Below are 8718 nucleotides of genomic sequence, written 5' to 3' on the forward strand. Positions count from 1 at the left end.
GGCTCTGGGGATTAAAATGTGATCACTAAAGAAAGGTAGTGCTTTAGACTCATGGAGCTTAAAGCATATTTCAGGGAACAGACAAAACTCACATAGGAATGTGCATAAATAATATACTTTGGGATAAGTGCCATAACTAAAATACACAGAGGGCTGACAGTTGCATGTTGTGTGAGAGAGAGTCGTGTCAGGTAAGGTGTCTAGGTTAGCTGTCCCTGGGAAATTGCATTTCAACTGGGATCTAAAAGATTGCAATGAGGTCAGAGAGTGTCCTAGGCAGAGATATATAGAATGTGCAAAGGCCTTTAAGTTGAAAAATTCCTAGGCTGTTTGAAAAACTGATAGAGGCCAAGTTGCAGGTGGAATTGATGTGAGAGCAAGTCAAGCTATTTCCGTTTTATTACAAACCACACATTGGATCTTTAAATGTTCTAGAATTTTGATTTTTTTTATTACCTGGGTGAGAATATAATTTTTTTTCATCAAGTCTTATTTCTACACTTTCACATTTTGCTTTCATCTGAGAAAGCTGACTATATAGTGCCCCCGTGTGGCATAGTGCTGTATTACATGATTCATACCCCTGTGCAGTCTTTGAGGCATGTTAGCAAAATTCTTGTATACGTTTTTCAGTTAATCTAAGTCACCTCTAGCTGTTCTCAGACTCAAATACAGAATTTTATTTATTTTTATTGTTATTGTTGTTGTGTTTTACTACTTTCTCACATTCCACTGTGGAATGGACATGCCCTAGGAGCACAGTCTCCAGTAGCCTCAGGGGCCAGGCAGATTGAGAACAAAAATGAGTGAAGCCAGATCAAATCTGATACAATAAAAGACTCTAGGAAATTTGGAGACACAAGTTATAGAGAAAGACTTTCAATTTCATGTATTTACTTTATAAACATGTAATGCCAAAATAAATAGCCCTAAGGACCATTATATTTTTCAGTCTCTGTCCCTACATTTCTGCTTTTAGCAAATGTACATGGTTAATTTTTCAGTCAACACCACAAATGCTTTATATCCTTTTGTACATTTCAACTGTTTTATAACTGATTATTTGGTGCATCGATTTTCTGTTTCCGTTTCCGAGTTCAACATTTTGCCACAGGCTTATTTTGGAAAGTATTTTAGGAATCTTTGTTGCTCAAAACCAAACACTCTGTAGATGGTCCTCGTTTCTTTCCTCCTGTACCTTCCTCTGTCCTCCTTCTTCTTTCCTAAGGCTTGAGCCATTTTTCGCTAGGTTTTTGTTTTGTTTTGACAAATGACTGCCAGTATGCGTTATGGAATGCAGCTGCAGAGCTTTACCTCCTGCTTTCCTTTACACTAAAGTAGTCTCAGAATTGTTTTCTGAGGAACTCTTCACTTTGACTACCAGCACTCCCTGTATACCTTTCACGTCGGAAATTGAGTGGTCGGTGCAGGCCCATATTTATCCAGTTCCTCCTTTTCATATGAGGATGCTTGTGTTACATACAATTTTGTTGAGTTTTGGAGTGTAAAGCTCTGTTTGTAAATGAAAACATAGAATTACAGCTTTCCTGGTACTTGTCAGGGACTATAATCGCAAATTTACTGCAGCTCAATACTTTTCAGATGCATGGCTAAGAGAAATAATATTTATGGAAGATAGCCTGGAGGAAATGAAGCCATCCGTTTGCCATATAATCTAAAATCTATTTCAAGATTAAGTGAGACCATCAAAATATGCCTAAATTGCTGGATGTGGTGGCTCATGCCTGTAATCCTAGCACTTTGGGAGGCCAAGGTGGGTGAATCACCTGACATCAGGAGATCAAGAGCAGCCTGGTCAACATGGGGAAAACCCATCTCTACTAAAAGCACAAAAATTAGCCGGGCGTGGTGGCACACACCTGTATTCTCAGCTGCTTGGGAGGCTGAGGAAGGAGAATCACTTGAACCCGGGAGGCAGAAGTTCCAGTGAGCCCAGATAGTGCCACTGCACTCCAACATGGGAGACAGAATGAGACTCCATTTAAAACAAAACAAAACAAACAAACAAAAAAACCTAACTCAGTACATATCACCACACATTATACTGAGTCCAACACAATTGCTTCTTACTGAACTGCTTTAACCATCATGAGAAAATATTCTCTTTATGAGGATCCATAGAAAATATTTTCTCTATTTCATATTGATATTTCTCCCAAATAACTAGAATATATTATGTATAGTCTTGTTACTGCTTATATTTTCTCCTTTCTCCATGTTAATTGGAAAACTCAAAGTCAAACTTGTGCTCTACCTTGCCTTGGTGTATGATTTATTGAGGTATCCATTAGTTCATTGACCACATTTCTGACACCATCTTGCTTCCCTATTTTTGTGATTCCTAAAGGTTCTTTCTAGAGAGTTTAAATATTTTATCTTGCTATCTTGTATGCATTTGCAAACAACTTAAATGCATTTGGAACTGAAGTGATATATCAATAACAACCATAGGATCTCTAAGGATGCCGTACTTAATTATAAGAACATAATTCCTGGCTGAACAGTCTGTAACCTAAATAAGTAAGAATTAAAAGAACATACTCTATAATTCCTCAGGAGCTGAAGCCTCCCCCAAAATAAATTTTGTAAGCCATGCTAATCCTATTTCTCGTTGCATAAATGTTGAACTTGTGGACTAAAAAGGCATTCATATTCCTTATTAAATATATAGTTAAATATGGAGAGAGGAGAAGAAGATAACCAAAAAGTTCTTTTTAGGATAATATTTGATCCTCTGCATCTTGCTTACCACTCAGGATCAGGATCTGTGGTCTGCTTTGTCATCCATCACAGTGCTTTTTGGATTTGTGAGTGATGATGAGCCTCAGCAATCGTTATACTAAAATGCTTTTAACTTAGTGTAAACATAATTTAGTAAGATGTAGATGCTCCAATAGACTGGCCTTGAATTCAGTCTTGAGACCAGGGACAATATGCCTGTGTGCATGATGTATGTCTAGAAAGCATGTACGCTCTTCCACCCCAGTTAATTTCTACTAAGAAATGTTTTCTTTTAGTCTCTGACCTAATAATCAAATCTGTAGATTACTATATTTGTATTACAGTAAAGAACTCCTGGGCTTTTAAAGTGTCAGTAAGGCTATGTTACCTGGAATATTAAATATTATTGAAGTTACAACCTTGGAGAAAGTTTTTTAATGAATATGGCTATATTATACCTGTTTGTTATTGGAGTAGCTCTCAAAGTTGGTGATTTACCGTGAGTTGCTGTGGAATAATAAGAGCTTTATTGAATGTCTGCTTAATACTGAGCATTGTATTAGAGGCTTTTCATATATTATCTCATTTAGTCCTCATAAAACATTTTATGGATTGTATTGTCCACATTTTGTGAATGAAAAATGGAGTAAATTGTTTTGATGCTAAAAAATGAAAATGATTGCATTCACATCTCTTAAGCTATAGGCATACTTCCTTTGCACAATGGGGTTTGGTGAAGCTCTATCTTCTGCTAGTGATAGAGCAATCCTGATTGAAAACATAAAATTTTAGATGAACAAAATCAAAGTTAAACTTGTATATGTGCGTCTTGAAAATTGTGAATTTTTCATGCAATGACAGGGAGACACACATCATGATTGGCACTCCGGTTTATGTTTTAGAGAAGGAAACAGACAGTGATATGCCGGAAAAATGAGTTTGTACATAAACTGCAAATACCTTTACTTAATATAGTAAGTAGTAAGTGATTAGTCAATGTTTCTCATCATGTGAATGATAATTTGAGCATGGAAATTCTGCAACCCTTATGCACTGCACATGAGATTATCAGTTGTCACAATTGGTTGAAAAACAATATGGAATTATACAATAAATTTTAAGATGCTCACAACCTATGATCCATCAGTTTCACCCCTAAAAATCTAGCAGGGAAGCTCAGACACCTGCATCAGGACACACAAGAGCATCCATGGCAACTATGTCTGCGGTAACAGGGCACTAGATTGGCAGGAGAATAAGTTAACAAATCATAGCATGTTTACAAATGGAATACTACACAGCATTGTGAATGAGGGAACGGAACTCTAAATGTCAACAAGATGAAGGTCAGGAACGTAATATTGAATGAAAATAGCACACTACAGAAAGATACATACTTCTTGAGTATACATGAATAAAGTTCAATATGTGCAACACCGAACAACATAGTAGAGGCCCCTATGATGGTACAACTATTAATAAAAATAAAGAGAAATTTAAAAACACACAAGATACAAGATAATAATCTCTACGGCGGAGAGAGTTGTCAGGATGAGGGACCCTCAGGACTTTAAGGGTTTTGGCAGCTGCTTAATTTGAGCTGGGTAGCTAGGTGATGTGTGTAAGGAGCCCCATTTTCAATTTAATCTTAGTGTCTCACATTTATCACAAACATTTTTTGTTTTTGCTTTTGTTTTTCTGAGACAGAGTTTTACTGTGCTGCCCAGGCTGGAGTGCGGTGGTGTGACCACGACCCACTGCTGCAGCCACGACCTCTTGGGCGTAAGCAATCTTCTCACCTCAGCTTCTGGAGTAGCTGAGACCACAGGAACATGCCACTACCCTCAGTTAATTTTCTTTCTTTTTTTTTTTTTTTTTTTTGGTAGAGATAGTTTTGCCATATTGCCTAGGCTGAACTCAAACTTCTGGGCTCAAGTGATCCATTTTCCTCAGTCTCCCAAAGTACTGGGATTACAGGTAAGAGCCACAGAGCCCAGCCACAAGTGTTTTTTAGTGTATATGTATTCAACACTCCAACAGGACAAAGAATGGGAAAATATTTAGGTGTTAAATATTTTCTAAGTAATTTATACCATGTTCTTTAGAGAAGCATCTCTTCTTAATTTATTGTTTCCACATATTCTTCTTTGATCTTTTTTTCTTTTTTTGAGACGGAGCTTTGCTCTTGTTACCCAGGCTGGAGTGCAATGGCAGGATCTCGGCTCACCGCAACCTCCGCCACCTGGGTTCAGGCAATTCTCCTGCCTCAATCTCCTGAGTAGCTGAGATTACAGGCACACGCCCCCATGCCCAGCTAATGTTTTGTATTTTTAGTAGAGACAGGGTTTCACCATGTTGACCAGGATGGTCTCGATCTTTTGACCTCGTGATCCACCTGCCTCGGCCTCCCAAAGTGCTGGTATTACAGGCTTGAGCCACCGCGCCTGGCTTCTTCTTTGATCTTAATTCATAAAAGTTATTGTCCAGTATCCTCTAATTTGTGCCACTTTTTCATCAAACGAGGAAGATGTTTGTGTCTCTGCACCCTGGCTGGCATGCTGCAAATTTTTCACTCCTGGTAGCACAGAGTTCTTCTCTGGAAATCAGATCAATTGGTAGTGTTCTGTATTTTTGCCTCCTGCCTCAGTATATTAAAAATGATAAAAAGATATGCATCTTCTTCTTCTTTGCACCGTAATACAACCCAAGCTTAGCAAAGCCCTGATTCAATGAGCACAGAATGGTTTCCTGACAGTAGTGGTAGCTGATGCTTGCTGTTCTCCAGTGTGATGGTTAATATTGAGTGTCAACTTGATTGGATTGAAAAATGCAAAGTATTTTTCCTGGGTGTGTCTGTGAGGGTGTTGCCAAAGGACATCAACATTTGAGTCAGTGGACTAGGAGACCCAGACCAACCCTCAATCTGGATGCGCACCATCTAATCAGCTGCCATTGTGGCTAAGTTAAAAGCAGGCAGAAGAACCTGGAAGGACTAGACTGGCTAAGTGTTCTGGTCTCCATCTTCTTTCATGCTGGATGCTTCCTGCCCTCAAACATCAGACTCCAAGTTCTTCAGCTTTTAGACTCTTGGACCTACACCAGGGCTTTGCCAGGGGGTCTCAGGTCTTCAGCCACAGACCAAAGGCTGCACTGTTGGCTTCCCTACTTTTGACGTTATGGGACTCAGACTGCTTTCCTGGCTTCTCAGGTTGTAGATGGCCTATTGTGGGACTTCACCTTGTGATCATGTGTGTCAATTCTCCTAATAAACTCCTTTTCATGTGTACATCTATCCTGTTAGTCCTGTCCCTCTAGAGAACCCTGACTAATACATCCAGGTGAGAGATACAAGTAAGGTTATAGATACTATCCACAGGCAGGTTCTTGAGGCAGCTGCCTCTCCTGCAGTGTTTATTTCTCCATCACATCCTGCAAAGACTGTGTCCGTGCTCTCCTTCCTCTCTCTCAATACCTGATGACCAGAGTTGTTTCTAGATCTTCTTTACCTTTATAATTCCTTCCTTCCCTCCTACAGCTGATTCCTTCCAACAGAGCTCAGCAGGTGAAAGGGAATTCATAAAAGTCTTCTCTAATGAATATTGCTGAGGCTTTTTGAAATTACTAACATTCCTATCATTTTCATTAAACAGTGAAGATAGAAGAATAAAGCCAACTATTCCTGCAAAAGATCTCTTCCTTATCGCCTGCCTGTATTTTAAATGTGTAAACCTTGGGGATATGTTGATGTCCTGTGATGAGTTTATCCTACATCATGGGCTGAGTTTTCTTCTGTTCTTTCTCATTTTCTTATGTGTATAATTATTTTCCCTAGATGAATCTTGTAGTTTGTTACATTTACTTGTTCTTATATATTTATTTTTTAAAAATTGTCAAACACAAGGAAAAAAATTTACTTCTTCACTATTTAGTGCTTCACTTGAAAAAAAATGAGTTTCAGTTATTTGAAACTCTAAAATACATTTTTCTCATGTCTGTTTTCTTTATTTTCATAATGAAGTACTTTTATATGTAACTATATACAATGTCACTATAGTTATAAGTTCCAGTCCAAAGTTTCTTTAACAAACCACCTTATTTTACACATCTCAAAGAATTTCACTGATAAAATAATTTGAGCTAATCAAGGAAGGAATAAAATTCTACTTTTGGTAGACTGTATTTTCACATATATATTATACATGGACTATATTATAACAATGTTTGCAAGAGTTACTTTTAAGTATATTAATCACTGTTTCATACAGGTAAAATGCTGAAATAAGCTTCTTATAATGGATGTGAATTATTTTTTGTGGCTTACATAATATCATAGATTAATTTCACAGAAAGTATGTCTAGTTCATGCAAGAATAATTTCATGAAAATTTTGTGGGTCTTTACAAATAATACATATTGTTACCACTCTACTTGACAGCAAAGAAAATAAAATAATACTAATAAATATTTGAAAAAAGATCAGGTTGGCTTATACCACATGTACCGCATTATCCTTTCATATCATTTGCCCTGTACTTTAAACCTGTGACAAGCCATGACAAATTATAGAAGGGAAAATATTATTGTAAGATAAATTATATACTTCCAAAGCCTGAATTCCTATAAATTTAGTCAATAAAGCTCAGCTTATTTAGAGTTTTGAAGAGAGATTTTCTCTTCAATGAAGAGCTTTCCATAATTGACTGATTTACATTTCAGTACTAAAAAGTACTATTAAAAGAAAATAGTTATAAAAAAGCTTTCCTTTAATAATTTTTAGGTCTACAATAGGGTTTCATATTTCATGAAATGGGAATGTAAATCATCATACACACTTTCACACATAATTCATAAATGTAAAAGTTCTCAATCTATTGTAAAAATCTGTATGTAACAACTGTGTCATAGGATGTGTTAAGAGCTATGGCAGTTAGAAAAAGCTAACCCTTGAAATGGCTTAGGAGGGAACAGGATGTCTTCCAAAAAGAGGAGCCAATATTGTTTAAAATTAAGAAAGTGGCAGTGGAGTAATGTAAATCCTAACTTTACTCTTAAAATTGCAACATTTATCATCTAGCATCAAATGTGCATGCCAGGACTGACTCATGCACACATAGATTATTTCTGTTCTGTAATAAAGTTAATTGGTGAAATAAAATAATGGGTTTAATTTCTAGCAAAGAAATGCTTGGTTAATCTAAATTAGTGATATTTGCTTATGGAATTTCATACCTCAATTATTTCATGATGCTGTCCTTGAGTTTATTTTTAGTTAAACTGTCTGCATGATACACATTTTGCATGCAATGTTTTCAAAACTTGGTGTATCTCCTTATTTGTGATTAAAGTAAAATTTATCAGTGTTCCTGTAATGACTTTGGCAGATATTCTTGCTGCTTTATAAAACAAAGCAGAAGAACCAGAAATATTAATCTTTCACTACGTTGATGTCTTTTTATAGGAGATTTCTCAGGGATTATTGTTTTTGGTTCCAAATTGAAATCTGCCCTGCATAATCTGACATTTATGTCTTCAAATCTGATGTGATAAACTGGACTATCGCTTTGTAAGTGACATATTTTAAAGCTCATTCGGTATTTAGGACAGGTGAACACAAAGTCATCACTTTCAAAATAGCTAAGTGGTCATATCACATGTTAAATTGACTAGGGAAATTCTAAATGTTGAAAGTGTTCAAGTATGGATGCTTCCTCATGAAATGTAACCTTTGTTATTTATATTTAAAAGAAACTAGTTTATGAATTAAACTTTAATTTTGAGATAATTACATATTCATAGGCAGTTATAAGAAATAATATAGAGATATTTCATTGTCACTTGCCTAGCTTCCCCAGTGGTAATCTAATGTTGGCCAAATTATACAACAGTATCATAACAAAGATATTGACATTGATATCATTCATTGAACATATTAAGGGTCAGTTTTGCTTTTTACATTAAAGTACATAATTCATTTCG

This window comes from Cebus imitator, unplaced genomic scaffold (assembly GCF_001604975.1).
Source record: "Cebus imitator isolate Cc_AM_T3 unplaced genomic scaffold, Cebus_imitator-1.0 Scaffold7, whole genome shotgun sequence".
NCBI lineage: Eukaryota > Metazoa > Chordata > Mammalia > Primates > Cebidae > Cebus > Cebus imitator.